This window comes from Balaenoptera physalus (assembly GCF_965194825.1).
Source record: "Balaenoptera physalus genome assembly, chromosome: 18".
NCBI classification, from domain to species: domain Eukaryota; kingdom Metazoa; phylum Chordata; class Mammalia; order Artiodactyla; family Balaenopteridae; genus Balaenoptera; species Balaenoptera physalus.
In genome coordinates, this window is record NC_138899.1 from 69,054,724 (window position 1) to 69,072,010 (window position 17,287).

Genomic DNA, 17,287 nt, shown 5'->3' on the forward strand with positions numbered 1-17,287 from the left:
GTTGATGGACACGTAGGTTGTTTCCACCTTTTGGGTATTGTGAATAATGCTGCTCTGAGCATTGGTATGACTACCAATCAGTGTCTGGGTACCTGTTTTCAATTCCTTTGTGTATATACCTAGGAGTGCAATTACTGGGTCATATGGAAATTCTACATTTAATTTTTGAGGAGCTGCCAAACTGTTTTCCACAGCTGCTGAGCCATTTTACCTTCCTACCAACAGTGCACAAAGGTTCAAATTTTTCCACATTCTTGTCAATGCTTGTTAGTTTCTGTTTTGTTGATAACAGCCATTTTAAAGGGTATGAAGTGTTATCCCATTGTGGTTTTGATTTGAATTTCCCCAAAGACTAATGAGGTTGAGCACCTTATCACAGGCTTATTGGCCACTTATATATCTTCTCTGGAGAAATGTCTATTCAAGTGCTTTGCCCACTTTTCAACTGAGTTGTTTGGGTTTTTTTCTGTTGTTGTTGAGTTCTTTATATATTCTGGATATGAATCCCTTATCAGATATATGATTTGCGTGGAATGTGATTTTTAATGGAAAGAGTCTAAAAAACTACTATATATATATGTATTTTCCACTTATTTGTGTATATTACTTTTCACATTTAAGAATTCTGTGGAGTTTCCTAACATACAGTCATATAAGTAAAAAAAAGCAGATATTTAAAAAAATTCTTTGTTTTTAAGACCCCACCGATCTTAAGTCACATTAATTTTAAACAAATCATGGTTAGATTAGAGGATATCTAGCCAGCAAAAGAGATGACAGTCCAGTGTGTGATATAACATTCGGTGACACAGCAGTTGCGCTGCAAATGAAATTAGAAGGGCCATGTGGTCTTTGTAGCTCTAGAAATGTGGATCACTGAAGAAAAATCAGCTGCCGTCCCCTAGGGTCTGTTTTGTGCTCCTCAGTGTCCTCATTTAAAAGCTTTCGTTTGAGTAAAGAGAGCTGTAATGCAGGTAGATTAGAAATGAGAATTTTTAAAACTTGGTTCTAGTTCTGCTTTTGACATATTAATATGGTGATAGTATTATTGAAAATCCAGCAGCAACTCTTAACTGAAAAACGAAGATATTTTAAAAAGTGTAAGACCTTTTGAACAGGATAAGGACAGTAAATATTTTTAGTCTCATTTATATGTGGTATCAAAAAAAAAACAAAAACCCAAAACTTTAAGCCAACCTCATAGATACACAAAACAGATTGGTGGTTGCCAGAGGTGGGGTGTGGGGGAGGGGGCAGAATAGGTGAAGGGGGTCAAAAGGTATAATTTATAACATAAATGAGTCCTGGGAATGTGATGTACAGCATGGTGACACGTGATCATACTGTATAGTGCTGCATATTTGAAAGTTGCTGAGAGAGTAGATCTTAGAAGTTCTCATCACAAGAAAAAAATTCATATAACTAGGTATGATGACAGATGGTAACTAGGCTTACTGTGTTGATTATTTTGCAATATGGACAAATATCAAATCATTGTCTTGCACACCTGAAACTAATATGTTATATGTCAATTATACCTCAAATAGAAGAAAGGATTTTTCAGAAGAATAGATTAGACGAGAGAAAGAGTAGGAATAGAGTAGAATGACCAGGAGTCAATTTCAAGAAATGAAAGCCTAGGTCAGCATTTCTCAGCCTTGACTCTACTGGTGTTCGGGGTTGGGTAATTGTGGGGTGCTGTCCTCTGAGTTGTAGGATGTTTAGCATTTTCCCTGGCCTCTACCTGCTAGATGCCAATGGCACTCACTCCCTCCAGCCCAGTTGTGGTAACCAAAAATGCCTCCAGACTTGCCAAGTGACCCAAGGGGGGTAAAATTACCCCTCCTCCCTCCTTGAAAACCACTGGTCTAGGATGGTAAGAGGCTGAGTTGAGTTCCAACAGCAAGATGTCAAAAAAGAGGAAAACAAGTGCAATTTTGAGTAAAGAAAATTTCCAGTAATTAATACTTATTAAGCAGCTACCATTTGCCAGGCACCAGCACTAGGTGACATAGTGCTGTCACACAAATAATCATAAATATTTATTAAATGCAGATTTTATGGGAGGGATTGGAGCTACAGAGATGAATAAGACAGTTTCTGTCCTTAAAGACTGTCGTTTAATAGAGGAGAGACAGATGAACAAATAAATTACGATCCAAAGTGAAAATAGTAATGTGTATAAGCTACTGACTGAGAAGAGACTTCATCTGGGGAAGTCACGTGAGCTGGATTTGAGAGATGAACAGCAGTGTTGCCTCCCGGAGTGGGTTTTGCAGATGAGGTGGTGAATTCTCCATGGTCTTTTAGTCGCTGAGTTGAAGACCAAGTTGAGGCAAAGCTCTCTCCAGACTGTCACCTCTGTCCAGGGAATAAAACTCCCAGAATATAATTAAACCTGGGATGACTGCCCTGGGGAAATTGTACATTTTCCCTGAGGGTCTGAGTGGAGCGATTAGCACCTGGCAAATCCCAGAGCTGTGCCATTTTAGTGGCAGCTTATATACTTCACATATTGTTTTAAATCATTATCAGATGAGGAGATGCATATCTCACTCCCTTAATAAATCAGACTCTCTGCCAAATTATACCAACAACACCTTGTTGATTTTGAAAATGTTAAATAAGAGGCCTATTTGCATCCTCTGGTTAACAGGTTCTTTATTAGCAAGTAGGTGTGCTGTCTTGGAACCTAGAAACAGATGGGGCCATATGGCTTAATTTGTGGAGTGGCAATAGATTGCTTCATCTCACAGCAGCAGTGTTTGCTGTTATGTAGGAAAAATGAAATTATTCAGTGGCAGTTTACAGAATATATATTCAACAGTAGTGGTGCTCTTCATACGTCCTTAATTACTTACATTTTAAAAATTTTACATGGAAAAAGAAAGCAATGAGCATCAAAGAAAATTGCCAAAGCATTTATCTTGAACTGCACCACATATTCTAGCGCTGCTTTTTCTTCACTGGCTTCTGTCCCATTAGTAACAATAGTGTTCAGGCTTGCTGATGTCACTGCTCACTCTTTTAATTTAACTAAATGTGATAAATGTGTTTAATGAAGATTTCGTTTGGAATTTTTTTAGAAGGTCAGTATGGTACTTTTGCATTGCAGGGTATGTTTTCTGATATGATTGTAAAACTACATAAACTTATCAAAAATAATTATTTATGTATCCTAAAAGCTATGGAGACACTTGAGATAAGATGCAAAAGCTCTTTTCCCTCTCAGTTCAGAGAAGACAATTTATGGTTATTCTGCTTCATCTCATCTGATGGTTTGTTTTTGGAAAATATAAAATGTTCAATGTGATAGTAACAAAATGATTTTTAGCTTTAGTACATGTGAATTACTAAACACTGACACACACCAGAATGGCTCCAGCTGCTCCTGCCCCACTGACAATATGGCTTTGAAAGGGTCCCTTGGCACCAGAGCCCAAGCCTAAACCACCTGCCTTCCTGCCATTTCAACTCTTCTCTGACAGGAATTGCTCAACCATGGTATTATCTTCCTCTCTTTTCCTTTTTCCTCTCACCCCCACCATTTTCTCTGAGCTGTGGACAATTCTGTCTTCTCAGGACCTCATTCATTCATTTAGCAAATATAAGCATCTACTATATGCTAAACCCTATTCTAGGAGCCTGGGGTACAGTGGTGAACAAAATGGACAAAAATCCACGTCCTAATAGAGCCTATGTCATGGTGGGAGAAAAGAGACAATAAACCATAAAAATAAATAAAATACAAAACAATCTTGAAAAAGGAGAACAAAGTTGGAAGGCTCACACTTCCTGGTTTCAAACTTACTACAAAGCTACAGAAATCAAAAGAGAGAGTGTGGTATTGGCGTAAGGCTAATTAGATCAATGGAATAGAATTGAAAGCCCAGAAATAAAACCAACCATCTGTGGACCTGTGGCTGATTGAGTTTTGACAAAGGTGTTAAAAACACTCCATGGGGAAAGAATAATCTCTTCAACAAATGGTGCTGGGATAACTGGGTATCCACATGCAAAAAAATGAAGTGAGACTCCTATCTCACACTACACACAGAATTAACTGAAAATTATCAAAGACCTAAATAAAAGTGCTAAAACCATAAAACTCTTAGAAAAAGACATAGGGGTAAATAATTATGACCTTGAATTTGGCAATGAGTTCTTAGATAGGACTCCAGAAGCACAAGTGACAAAAGAAAAAGTAAATGAACGTCATCAAAATTAAAAACTTCTGTGCATCAAAGAGCATTATCATGAAAGTAAAAAGACAACATATAGAAAGGGGGAAATATTTGCAAATCATGTATCTCAGAATCTCTATATCCAGAATATATAAAGAACTCTTACAGTGCAACACAAAAAGACTAACAATGCAGCTTTAAAATGGGCAGAGGACTTGAGCAGACTTTTCTCCAAAGAAGATATACAAATCGCCAACAAGCATGTGAAAAGATGCTCAGCATCATTAATCATTAGGGAAATGCCAATCAAACTACAGTGAGATACCATTTCACATCCTCTCAAGATACCCCACATTCTTTAAGTTGATGCCAGTTTTCAAGCAGGTAAACATGAATTTATTTTATCAGTAGATTTCCCACTCTGGTAGATTCCTTTGAATGGCAGGTTGGGCTTAAGCAGAAAAGGGGTTTGTCATAATATGGAATACTATATGCAGCATTTTAAAAGAATGAAGTATATTTATATAATACTAACATAGAAAATACCCTCAGGCAAGTTGCAGAATGATTAACTATTTTTAAAAATTCAAACTAATACTATATTTTTTTGGTGAGGACCTATCTACATGTGAATATGAAGAGGAAAATATCTAAAAATAAGCCCAAAGAGGTAATAGTAGTTATACCAGGAAGGACATGAGGATTTGGGAACTGTGGTTGATGATCAAATGAAATTTAATCTTATCTGTGTTTTAACTTTTGTAAGAATAATAGCTTAATGAGCAACTTATATAATTAGAATTGTAAAAGGCCTTGACTGATTCAGATATGACTAGAGGCAAAATGCCTCTGGGTTTATTTTGGTTTTGTTTTAGCAATTACTCTGAAACTGTTGACAACCAACTGTAAAATCTGTACAGGGAGTGCTCAAAATCTGTTTGTTTTTTTTTAATTATGGCACAAGAAAGTATTGTAAGTGAAATAAAAATGCAACTTAGAGTTAAAATTGAAAGCTGAATATTACTCTGGCTACCACAAAACCTTAAAAACAAAATACGTGAAAATGCTTACAATATTTCATTCATTGAAATAGGCAGAATATAAGACATATCTTTGAACTAACCCTATTTTACAATATTTTTATTTAGAAGAAAGAGTTTTAAATTCATAAAAATGTTAACAATGATTAGCACTTCTGTGTGAATGAACAGTCGTTTTGGGACTTTCTTTTTAAGAAATTTTCCATATTTTTCTAGGTTTTTTTTTTTTTTTTCGTGAACACAAAATGCTTTTAAAATCAAGGGGCGAAAATGCCCTCATTACCTTAATTAAAGAAAAAAGGAAGGGAGAGAGAAAGGAGGAGACTGGGCAGGGCAAGGCAGGAAAGATGGGGAATTCTTGTGCCTCTCCTCTGCCTCAAGTATTAATAGCTTGAATTTTGTGTTTTCATTGCTTTGATCTTTAAAATATAATTTGATAACATGTATGTATCTCTGAGATATTTAATTTTTGTTTATCTGTTTTTAAACTTTATAAAAATGATTTCATACTCTGTGTAGTCTTCTAGGCTCTACTTTGTTTTTCATTTAACATTTTATCTCTAAGATCAACCCTCAGTATAGTTAGTATATTTTTATTACTGTATGATATTTCACTGTGAGATTATTCCATCATTTATCTGTTCATTCTCTAGTTGATGGATGGGTTATTTCCAAATTTGTGCTATTTTGAATAATGCTGCTATATAAGTATTACCGTATATGCAGTAGTGTCATTTAGGGCAGTGCCTTTCACTTGGTTTTAACTATAACCCAACAGGACATATACACAAATCACTCTCTCTCTCTGTGTATCTGTGTATCTATCTATCACTTCAAAAACTTCAAGATATAGTACTTTTCCCTACTCTGAGCAATGACTCTGATAAAACCCAGTCTATTTTTTAAAATACTGATAGAGAGCCAATAAATTGGATTTTATTAACCATTTCTACCTGAGGTTTGAAAACTAGTCTAGGACATACATCAGGTTGTGGAGTTGCTAGGTCTAAAGATATGCAAATTTCAACTTAAGCAAATTCAAATTTGCTTAAGTTGAAATTATTCAAGATAATAGCAAATTGTTTGCAAAGTGCCGATCCACCTATGCCTATCAATTTTTGTTAATCACGTTCTTATCAACACTTGGTATTTCAGACAAAGTTAGGTTTTCAACAAGAAGTCTGTTAACTTAATAAATCAAGCGAGGACATGTTAATGATTTTTACTTACATTCTACTTTTACAACTAAAAGTTTCTAGCCAAATAAAGTGCCAGGATTTCCAGAAGACTGGAGAACACTGAGTTGTTCTGTATTCTGTTTGAGATCTTGCTTGGCAAATGTCTTCACATATTCTTTGTTTGAAACTACATCTCACTTATTACTCTGTTTGCTTTGCTGCTCAAGTATGCAAATAGTGATCTACCTCAGTTGTGGCTTCATGCTTGATTTTAAAGTTAAGCATCACTGAGATATTATCTGCTAAGTAACAGTTTAACCAACTGAGAAAACAGGTACGTTGTCCCTGATGTAGTATGACACGGGTCATTCTAAAAAGACTGGAATTTTTATGGGCAGCGGTGATGTCAATTTTAAAGCTCAAAGGATCAGTTAAGTATAAGCAGGCTGTTTGATGAAAAGTTTTGGTTGATTTTGTCAAAATGTGTCCTTTTGTAGAACCAGCCTGACATCTAAGGCGTCATAGTAAGAACTTAGTTTAGTTAGTTTGTGGGTCTTGTCATCATTTGTAAGGTTGAGAATGTCTTTCCTGCTGTTTTTACACTTGCCAGGGGGAGAGGAGTGCCTCCGTATGCTGGGGCACTTCCTCTTGGCTCTTGCTGTGTTTCATGACTCCTTAGCACATAAAAATCTACTTGTTAGTCTAGATTCAGTGACTAAATCTACAATGGAAGAATTTTTGCTCTGCACAATGATTGACTTCATTATTCACAGCTATCCTCTTGGTTAATGGGCCATCAGCCATAATCTTATAAGGCTCCTTCCTTATGTCTGTCTGGCCTGGGTGACTCCAATAGGAGGTGAACTTCCCTCCAGCTTAATCTTTCAAGTCAATGGTACAATTAAGCCTAGTCACCCAATAATGCCATGTTGTGTATATTTCAATGATATTATCATCATAATTGACAAAAATTTTCCCAACACCGCCTTGCACCCTTTCGTTCTTCTGGATGTGAGTTTTTCTAGCTTGAAAATGTACAGAGCTCATTACAATGGGTGAGCTCACTTTGACTCCAGCACAGATTCCGTTTTTCGTTTTGTTTTGTTTTTAGTTTCTGGAATTCTTTTTCAAGGGCAAGAATCCTAACCGTAGGTCTAAAGAAGCACTTGCTTGCACGGTGGGACAGTAGCAGTTGACAGATGCCCAATGGAGCAGCAGAAGTAGATAAATTTACAGCACAGAAATGTTAGGACTCTAAATGGTGTCGTTTCCTCAGTTATATCGCATCTACGTTTTCAGAGATTCTACCTGGAGAAAAACCTAACAAGTTGCAGCAGCTTAAGTTCATGTCTCACGGTCCATCCACAGGTCTAGGGAACAGGGAAACTGTCCTGTGGGGTGCCAGTTACAGATTGTGGGTCTCACTGGGCCTGGCACAGTGAAGAAAATAGATTGCTTCTGTGCTGGCCCAGAGTTTTAGACTCTCTATGATGAAATCACTTGTTGCCACCTATGTTTAAAATAAAAATAAAAGAAAACAAAGCAACACTTCCCCATAAACCATTTGGCAAAGCCAAAAATATCCCCCCAAATATCCCTCATTGCATTTTTAAGACTCTAAATATTTTGAAGCAGTTTAATGGCCTTGTGTCCTGACTTAGATGCTTTTAATTCCTTAGGTAATGAAGACTTTGAATCTGGGAAGCTGTTGTATAGTTTTAGCACACAGCACAGCACCTAACGCATGGTAGACACTCAAAGGTTTGTGGACTGAATCAAAGAATGAATGAAAATGCACAAACTACCAGTCATAAAATAAATCACAGGGATGTAATGTCCAGCACAGGGAATATAGTCGATGATATTATAACAACTTAGTATGGTGTGTAATCTATAAAAATGTTGAATCACTATGTTGCACACCTGGAACTAATAAGTCACTTGTACCTCATAGAAAGAAAGAAAAAAGGAAGGGAGGGTGGGAGGGAGAGGAAGAAGGAAGGAAGGAAAAGAAAGAAAGAAAGCAAGAAAGAGAGAAAGAAAGAAAAGAAAAGAAAAGAAAATGTTGAGAATTACTTCAGGATGGCTTTGCAGGATAGTTTAGAGGGCTCTTTAGAAATAACCCCTACTCCTAGCAGTGCACCTAAGCACCAGGGAAGGTAGCAAGATGTTTTTGGTCATACCAGGCAAATGGCCTTTCATTCTTCTGTAGATACGCATTTCTCAGAGGAACAAAGTGGAAAGAGGAAAAGTGAAAGATCACCTGTGTTTACCATAATTACAGGCTGGAGTTACGGAAATAAATTAAAAATTCTTTTTTTGAGTAAGCCCCCTGCGCATTACTTTTGTGTTGATATATGAGAAGTTCTGAATGAAAAATAGGGAGTTTTGAAAAAACATGTTTCTGTCCTCTGCGTGGTGTGGTTGTCATGCACTGTTCTGCTGTGTCACCACAGCACATTCCCCATAGTTGGGCTGAACCACATTTATTGAGAAACGGGGATGGGGGGAGGGGAGACAGAGAGAGAAGGAGGATGGACGTGTTGGAGGGGAACTCACTTCTATTGTTCCTAAACACTCATCAGGGTTAAAAAATGACATCCAAGGTGTCCTGGGGTGACTTTATAACAACCAGAAGGTGGAAATATACCTCCTTACCTACAAAAACAATTTCAAAACATCTATTTAGAAAAAGGGAAATATCCCTTTTCTGAATTTGAGCTAAGCTATTCTACATGGATATCATCTGATATTTAGAATAATACAGTTTTCTGAAGGACACACTGGGAGCATTTTTTAAAAGTGGTTTATTGACTACATCAGTAAAGTAATACCGTATTGCTTACAAAAAAGCTGGCAAGTTTGTAAAATTCTTAAAGTTTTAAGGATGTTTGGTGTTTTGATGGGCAAAGAGTTTAGAAGATAAAGCGTCCCCAAAGCTAATTTGATTTGCTCTGCAGTTTGCTAACAATGGGGTTCTGTAGTGCCTAACGAAAATGTTTAGATGATAAGGTGGCCAGAATACATTTTTTTTTTCAAAGTGTACAGAATACATTTTTTTAAAGTTAGACTTGTATTTTAGAAGTAGCCATATAATGTGAACTCTCTTAATTCTACTAAGGACTCTAGATTGTTTCTATTAGATATACCTTTAGAAGAAAATATGTAAAGTTTAACAGTTAACCAGAGGAACTGCAACCTAGACAACTTGGTAAATATTTATTGAATGAAAGGGTATTTATTCCTGAAGAAGCTGAATCAGATTTTTGTAAATTGCAGCATACTTTTACATTTATAATGAGTCATTTTGTAAGGCAAATAATCTCTCCCAAATTTATATTTGTGGCAAAGCCAGATTTTCATAGATCAGAATTGCTTGGAGTAAGGGCACCTTTAAGATGCCTTGTGTTGTATCTTTTTGAGGTTGCTAAGGTACAGAAAGTTTGGGTTTTTTTAAGGGCAACAGTTATTCAGTTTATAAACAATTCAGTAAAAATAGATTTCTGAGGATCTTCAATTTGTAATTGATAAATCATCCATGCTGAAATAGTTGGCCTTGATTCTATTTTCCTTGAGAATGTGGAATGTTTTATAAACACACTAAGAGTTACAAATATAGGAGGGAGGAAAGAAAGAATTGCACTGTCTAATGTGATGATATACATTTGTGCATACATGAAATTTCAATCAAAACATTCTAATACAAACAGTAAAGCATGTTAGAATTTGGTCTAAATTAAGAAAAGGCTCTAAGTAACACATAATCTACTTTGTTGCAACCCTATTTGGGTCCTACTGTGAGTTAAAGACCTATTTTTTTTCTGTTATCTTGTCTCTCTGCTGAGTTCTGGTGATATAATTCAAGTTTTAAGACAAGTAAGAGCTCCTGATGAATGGGTTGTCTCTTTGTAAGATGTTCACTACCTATTGTCTAACTGGGAATGCAAGACTTATCTTGGGAGTAAAAAAACATGGAGCCACATTTTAGAGTAAATAGCACACTACTTTTTGAATGGATACTGGAAATCCAGTCTTCTTGTCATTTTAACAAGAGCTGAACCAAGATCTGTAGGTATCTCAGAGAGAGTAATCATATGGCTCTGCTTCAAAATCTGTTGAGGAAAGGTGGGGGGAAAATCAATCTTTGTTAATGAAAGGTTTATACAGAAAGAAATTGAAGTATGAAGCAGAATCAATGCTTGGAAAAATAACGGGCAAAACATTTCCTAATTTTTGCAGTTCTTCTTCTCTTCTAGGTTTTTTATTGGGATTTTTCTGACTCTGGAGGTGTTTTTCAGTTGATACAGAATTCAAAAAGTACAGAAGTAACATGTCTTTCACCCTTCTCCCCAGCCACCATTTTCTTTCCAGAAGCATCTAATGTCATCAGTTTCTTGTGTATCCTTTCAGAGTAATGAAAGTATTTATCTTCAGTCCCTGCCTCGAAACTATTATATTAAAGGTTCAAAAGGCAATCAAGTAAATCACTCCTTTCTGTAAGGAACATGTATCCTCTGTATTACCACTTCAGAATTTCCTCTGACTTCCTAATTTCCAGGTGCTGGGTGGCATGATCATCACAAAAAAATATTTAAAAGTGTTATTTTTTCACACTTGAGGGCACTGCCTACTTTAGTAGGAATGTGACCAATTTATATTTTGAGAGTGTGTTGTGATATTTTTGTGATTCATATAGATAAGTACCCAAGTACCGTCTTGGCTACCCTGCTTCTTTATCCAGCTCTGATCACCTCCTTGTATCATAAAGGGAAAAGAGCCCACTGGTAGAGGACCCAGGTTTCAGTCTGAGCAATGAGGAATGCTTCTTTTCCGAGAGTAGGTTGACTTTTTCTGAAGCTCCTTGGAGTGGGACCCTACAACGGCTTTGTTGTCTGTCAGCCATGCTGGCCCCTGTAGGAGCTTGCCTTTTGTTTTGTATCTGTATTTCAGAGCACACTCCTGTTTTCCCACCCTCTCCCTACTTCCCACCTTTTCCTTGCTCCTGAAGTCTCTCATCCCTCCTCCTCCCAGTCTTAACTCAAGCTTCAATCAAGACATTAGACTTTTTCAGAGGTAATGCTCCCATTCTTCCAGTGACCAGATGGACAAATCTAACTGAATCTGCCCTCATTCTCCCCTCTTCCCTTCTGTGGCCCCACTCCCTCTATCTTTTGCAACATGAATCTCTCCTTTTTTTACTGATTAATTTCTCTCAATGCGTAAGATGGTCTCTAGAAGCCCCATCTTAAAAACACAAAACAACACTCCACTGATCCCACCTTCCTCAACAGCTACCGCCCTGTTAGGTCTCCCACGGTCTCTCACCTGTACTGTAGTGTGTTCTAGTTGGTCTCCCTGCTTTCTTACCATCCTGTTTTTCTCCACATAAGCAGCCAGTGTGATCATTTAAAAATGCATCAGGTAGTTTAACTTCTTTGTTTTTTAAACCCATTCAAAGGCTCCCCTTTGCACTTAAAATAAAATCCATTTTCCACACATTGCCTTCAAAGTCCAACATGAGCTGCCTCCAGCCCACCCCTCCCACCTCACCTCCTTGCCCACTCCTCCTTGGCCACACAGGCTTTCCTTCAGCTACCCAAACTCACCAAATTCTCCCCACCCTTACGCAACCCTCTTAGAACTTTTGCCTGGAATTCTCATTCCACAGCTTCTGGAGAAGCTGGCACTATCACCTCTCTGTTTGTTACCAAACCAGACTTCGGTCCACTCACCCAATGTGCAGCAAAGCCAATCTACTGACACTAGGTTATGGTGAAGGAAAGTACAGTGTTTCTTGCAGGGCCAAGCAAAGAGAATGGGTAGCTCATGCTCAAAAGACCCGAATTTCAGGGTCCCTTGAGATTCTATATGAATTTTAAAATGAATTTTTCTATTCTGCCAAAAAATTGGGATTTTTTTGGGTAGTATTGACATCTTAACAGTATTAAGTCTTTCAATCCATGAACATGGGATGTGTTTCCATTTACTTATGTCTTCTTTCATTTCTTTCAGCAGTGTTTTATAGTTTTCATTATACAAGTCTTTCACCACTTTGGTTAATTCCTGAGTATTTTATTTGTTTTGATGCTATTGTAAATGGGATTGTTTTGTAATTTCTTTTTCAGATTGTTCATTGTTAGTGTATAGAAATGCAACTGACTTTTACATGTTGACTTTGTATCCTTCTGCTTTGCTGAATTTGGTTATTAGTTCTAACAGATTTTGTGTGTGTGGACTCATTAGGGTTTTCTACATATAAGATCATATCATCTGCAAACAGAGATAAATTTACTTCTTCCTTTCCAATTTGAATGCCTTTTATTTCTCTTTCTTGCCTAATTGTTCTGGGTAGAACTTCCAGTATTATGTTGAATAGAAGTGACAAAAGCGGGCATCCTTGCCTTGTTCCTTATTTTAGAGGAAAAGCTTTCAGCCTTTCACCATTGAGTATGGTGTTTGCTGTGGGTTTTTTAATATATGGTTTTTATTATGTTGACATAGTGTCCTATTTGTAGTTTGTTGGCATTTCGTCATGAATGGATGTTAAATGTTTTCAAATGCCTTTTCTGCATCAGTTGAGATGACATGTGTTTTTTTTCCCTTCCTTCTGTTAATATGGTATATTACATTGATTTTTATATGTCTAACCATCCTTGCATTCCAGGAATAAATCCCACTTGGTCATGGTATATAATCCTTTTAATATGCTGCTGAATTCAGTTTGTTGGTATTTTGCTGAGGATATTTGCATTGATGTTCATAAGGGACATTGGTATAGTTTTCTTTTCTTGTAGTGCCTTTGTTGGCATTGGTTTCAGGATAATTCTGCCCTCATGGAATGAGTTAGGAAATGTTCCCTGTTCTTCAATTTTTTGGAAAAGTTTGAGAAGGATTGGTATTAGTTCTTTAAATGTTTGGTAGAATTCCCCAGTGAATTAGCAGGTCCCAGACTCTTTGTCAGGAGATTTTTTGATTACTTGTTCAATCTCCTTCTAGTGATAGATCTGTTCAGATTTTCTGTTTCTTCTCCAGTTCATCTATGTTATCTAATTTGTTGGATTACAGTTGTTCATAGTACTCTTTTATAACATATTTATTTCTGTAGAATCAGTAGTTTGGTTTCACTGATTTTTTTCTATTGGTTTTCTCTTCTCTGTTTCATTTATCTCTGCTCTAATCTTTATTCTTGTCTTCCCTCTGCTAGCTTGGGGTTTAGCTTGTTCTTCATTCTCTAGTTCCTTAAGTTGTCCTAGTCTTTAATGTCTGGCTTCCAAAAGGAGAAAAAGAGAAACTTAAAAGGGGGTGAGGTGGAGAAAAAGTGTCAGCCCTTTAAATCCCCTGGAAGTCACTTCAGCCAGAGGGGAAGGGGCTTGCACCAGTGGGAGGTGCAAGATCAACGGCTGCCCTCCGGTTTGTCTGCATCTCTGTGATTGGATCAGCAGTCGGTGATCAGAGCACAGGTACCTGATGTTTGGAGGGCCTGGTCCTTTTTGCCTACCTTAGCTCCCTGTGGAAGCCGTGCAGGCTGCTGCCAAGGGATATGGACTAGGTAACTTCTTCTTGTGCTAAGAACTGAAATTGGCCCATATTAGCCACAATTTACCATCCAAGACTTCCCCTGAAGTTGCCTGCCTTCAAATGACTCCAGAGTTCCAAAATAGTTACATTAGATTCTACTAGTGTAATAATTGTCCAGGTGGGAAGACAGATTCCTGGTGCTTCATACTCTGCCATCTTCTTAGAATTCTCTTCCTAGTCTTTTTAAAGACCCTTCCCCAGCACCCAATTTAGTTAGAATAGTCAGCTATTCTCTTCAGCCTCTTCAGCTTCTTCCCCTTCTCTCTCATACTTTATCCTTTTCCTCTTCTAATTCAGTGGGTCTTTTTTTTCTTTCTTTTTTTCTTTTTTTTTTAATCTTTTGGTGGTCACAAGTTCTTTTAAGAATTTGAAGAAAAATACCTATGAATTATCTCCCTAGAAAAATCTATATATGCACAATCACCCAAAATGAGCAGACAGTTTAGAGGTCCATAGGTGCTCTGAAATTCCATCATGGGGGCCCCTATTATAAGGACACATGTCTGTCATCTTCCTTTGACACTGTGGGCAGGAAGTATTCTACTCCTGCAACAAGACGCTCACTAGGAGATTGGTGAATGCGAACTGCCCTCTCACAGATTTGTAGGAAGTCTCTGATTACAGCTAGAAAAGCCTCTTTCCTGGCATGTGAAATCATGACGCCATTTCCATGTTTATCCACCAACTGGCATGTTTATCCAATGACATTAAACTGGTATGTGTATGAGGTAATTACTTATACCTTGCAATACAAACTTGTGATTGCCACTCATTTGGAACATATAGAGATGACAGGCTAGTTTAAGTGAGGAAAAATTTGAATTAATCAAATATACGTCTATGTATTTGTGTGTGTGTGTGTGTGTGTGTGTGTGTGTGTTTAATTTATTTATTTTATTTATTTTTGGCTGCGTTGGGTGTTCATTGCTGCACACGGGCTTTCTCTAGTTGTGGCGAGTAGGGGCTACTCTTCGTTGGGGTGCTGGCTTCTCATTGTGGTGGCTTCTCTTGTTGCGGAGCACAGACTCTAGGTGCACAGGCTTCAGTAGTTGTGGCACGCAGCTCGGTAGTTGTGGCTTGCGGGCTCTAGAGTGCAGGCTCAGTAGTTGTGGCACACGGGCTTAGTTGCTCCACGGCATGTGGGATCTTCTTGGACCAGGGCTCGAACCCGTTTTCCCCTTCATTAGCAGGCGGATTCTTAACCACTGCGCCACCAGGGAAGTCCCTGTGTGTGTGTTTTAAGCCTGGTTTCTCCTCAAGTGTGTGCAGTAATAAGACATGATATACATGTGCCAACAGTGATAATAATAGCCAGCTATTTTCTAGATAGCATTCTTCTGGGTCTCTTTTTACACTTGGAAAGCCATATCAATTACTGGTGTACAAGAAGTGCTGTAGAAGTAGTCAAGGAAACAGTCTCTTCTTTTAAGGAGGTTAAATGTTCTTTTGGCGGGGATTCCCTGGCAGTCCAGTGGTTGGGTTCGATCCCTGGTCGGGGAACTAGGATCCTGCGGTGCAGCCAAAAAAAAAAAAAAGTTCTTTTGGCAAGTGTGTTCAAATTCTAAATTTCCATAGTAAACTGTTTTATGGAGGGGATACCGAGATATACTTAATGCTGGCCGTGGATTAGAGGGTCAAAATTGATAAGGTTGAAAAATTTAAAAACAAAACAAATAATGAAATAACAGTGTTCTGTCATGAATGTTTCTGGAGTGGCCCTTGCAACCCATGGACACCCCGGGCTGACTGGGGTACACTGCCTGGTAGGTGATGTAGTTTTTTCTTGGCCACATTGACCAAGAAGCAGTGCCCATGAGGGGTTGTTCAGTGGTTCCATATCCTGAGCAGACAACCAATGTATGCATCTTAAACAGTAATTTTTGAATTATGTTTTCTTCAGGATTGAATTCACCAGTTGAATCTTCCAGTGAGGCCAAGTAAGTGGAAATAAGATTGAGTAACTGCTAACAGGAGTTGGATTTAAATGGACAACTTAAAAAATAAAAGGCTCATATCTCCCAGACTTTTATCCAGCCTGGCAAATTGGATTTTAGTGTGGAATGATGCACAGTTAAATCGTGGAGTGTGCAAGTGGCCAGTGCTGCTTTCTTTTAAGTGGTCCTGTTTATTTAAAAAACTTGAAAATGAGAAGTTGTTTTGCTCACTCAGTTAGGGTTTATTGTAAAACTCAGATGCCAGAAAAAGAGAGTACAGTATTGTTTTTGTGCTGTGAGAGCGTGAAGTGGACCACGAGTGAACCGGAGAAGGCATGGTCGTGGTGCTTTCTTCCTTCTGCCCAAAGAAGGAAAGCTCTAATGGTCAACAGATGGCGTTTGTGGATGTCTGGCGTTAACACTTGTGGATGTCTGGCCGCATCAAGGCCTTGATGAAGGCACTGAAAGTGGTGGCAGACACAGTCACGCCAAGTGTACGTTTTCACTCTTATTCGCCAGGGGTGATTAAAAATAATGCTAGAAAGAAACAAAAAGGTGGAGAGAAAAGTGGACCCTGTGCTGTGTTGGTAGATGGCATTTGTCATGAAAGGGCCAGTTTGATAGCCTCGGAAAGAAGAAGTTGTTCTGCCTGGCTCCATGCGGTGTAGCTTCATGGGTGAAGGTGTTACTTTCGGTCTCCCCAGGGGTAGCAACGTAGCACCAACAGCTGAGGGAATACAGCTATTTTCCTTTTCCATTCTTGTGTTCCCCTAAAATAGAGGTCGAACAAATATTTTAAAGGTGCAAAATGCTATCAGAAAATACTATTTGAAATGAACATTACAGGAATATCTTGGCATAATGGCTGCAAAACACATTATCACTTGGCAGGAAAGAGGTATAGAGGAAAGTAGCACATTAACATTGAGGACTGCTTGTTTCGCCCAGTAAAAGCAAGCGCAGCGTACAAAGAAGTGTATCCTGAATGTGTTATTTGCATTCATTTAGCACAAATAAATCATTTGGTTTCACTTCGAAGTGGAAAAAGAAAATCCCATGTGTGGGATGACACCTGATTGTTGTGTAATCCCATGTGACACGACAGACACGGAGTCATGGACCCATCGCCCAGACAGACCCTCCCAGTGAGACCGAGCCCCTTCTTGATCCGCAGAGGAGGAAATGAGAGGACCCAGAGAGAGCACAGGACTCGCCCGAGATCACACAGTTGATCCATGACAGCGATACGCAATTTTCTTACAAAAGTGAGAATTTAACCACAAAAAACTTGAGAAAATTACCCTTATCTGCCAAGTGAGTTTATCTTTTAACTGTGACTTACATCCTTCTAAGTGCAGCTCAATGATCATCTT

The 17,287-nt window shown here is 38.1% G+C and overlaps 1 protein-coding gene across 5 annotated transcripts in view; it reads left to right on the forward strand.

The window, feature by feature from the left end:
- SMAD9 (SMAD family member 9) overlaps positions 1–17,287 on the forward strand; it is a 58,790-nt gene that overhangs the window by 14,223 nt on the left and 27,280 nt on the right. The window lies entirely within an intron of this gene.